At 70.0% G+C, this 1393-nt stretch overlaps 1 long non-coding RNA gene across 1 annotated transcript; it reads left to right on the top strand.

Moving 5' to 3' along the window:
* Positions 1 to 1344, top strand: LOC105310382. The gene is made up of 3 exons (XR_897491.2): positions 1 to 74; positions 864 to 984; positions 1188 to 1344. It is a non-coding gene; the product is annotated as an uncharacterized LOC105310382 (long non-coding RNA).
* Positions 1345 to 1393: the final 49 nt, after the last annotated feature.

Genomic DNA, 1393 nt, shown 5'->3' with positions numbered 1-1393 from the left:
GTGCTGGCGCTGTGCCGCGCGCCCTCCGGGCCCCGGGCCACCGGCTTCCCCGACATCACTTCCAAACACTTACAGTGAGTGTCCCGGGGCTTCCCGGGCGCGTGGCCGGGGCTGCCGGTCCCTCCCGTGTCCATCTTCCCGGGCATGCCTGGGGTCGGCCTGAGGACGCAGCTCTGGGGGCCCCTTCCTGGACGGGGAGCAGCAGCTCGACCCCCAGGGGGAGGGGCAGGGTGCCGCTGGGATGGGCCAGGTGGGCCAGCGCCCACGAGCTGCCACCTCACCCGCCCCTCATCCCGAGCGCCCATGACAGCCGTACAGGTCATGCCCTGAGCCCACTCTGCAGATCACAGTGAGGCCAGTGAGCTAAGAAAGTGTTCTCGGCGGGAACAAGCGTCCGTAGCCACAGCGCCCTGCCCGTGGTGGCTCTTGGGTTCCCTCCCTCTGGGCGGAGTCCCAGGGACGCTGGAGCAGGAGGCAGCCTGGGGACATGGCCACTTGGCTCAGAGCACAGGACGCTTCCTGTGCCCTTGACAGCGACCCCTGCGGCCTGTGCCGATAGGGGCGCCAGCTCAGGGTCAGACACCTGGGTCCCGCCTGAGTCTGCTGCTTCCCGGCTTGTGTCCCTGGGGGTCCCCCGGTGCCTGTGCGCCTCACTGGCCTCCTCTGTAGAATGGACACGTTGCGAAGACAGACCCAGCACTGTGCTTTGCACCGAGTAGGGCCGCAGGGGATTTCTGCGTCCGCGTCTCACGAGTTCCCCCGGCTCGCCAGCATGAGACGAGACGCAGGGAAACAGATACGCTGCGGCCGTGGTCGGGGAGGGAGGTGTGGCCGGCAAGCGTGGCTCTTTTCCGCACCCGCAGCGAGATTTCCTGCAAGAGCCTGGAAGGCCGGGAGGGGCTGCGTCAGCTGATTTTCCACGTCACGTGCAGCATGAAGGACGTGGGCAGCACCATCGGCTGCCAGCGGCTGGCGGGGAGGCTGGTGAGTACCTGGCTCATCCCGCCGGAGCCCGGGAGGGGGCCTGCTGCCCTCCGTGGGGACCCCGCCCCTCCCCCTGTCTCTGCGTCCCCAGGCTCTGGTCCCCGAGTGAGCGGGGTCTCGGTGGAAGGTCTGGGGTGGGCGGTGACAGGGCCGGGGCAGGCGGGCGGGCGGGCTGACACGCCCCGGGCCCCACCTGCCGCTAGGTCCCCAGGAGCTACCTGAGTCTGCAGGAGGCCGTACTGGCCGAGCAGCAGCGCCGCAGCCTGAGTGACGACGTCCAGTACCTGACGGACAGGCAGCTGCAGCAGCTGGTGGAGCAGACGCCCGGCAACGACATCGACGACTACGAGGACCTGCAGTCCGGTGGGCGGGCGGGGGGCAGGCGTGGGGGGCCCCGGCGGGCAGCGGG

This window comes from Pteropus vampyrus, unplaced genomic scaffold (assembly GCF_000151845.1).
Source record: "Pteropus vampyrus isolate Shadow unplaced genomic scaffold, Pvam_2.0 Scaffold2791, whole genome shotgun sequence".
NCBI lineage: Eukaryota > Metazoa > Chordata > Mammalia > Chiroptera > Pteropodidae > Pteropus > Pteropus vampyrus.
The sequence above is the reverse complement of the archived record's forward strand: the minus strand, read 5'-3'. Positions and strand labels throughout refer to the sequence as shown.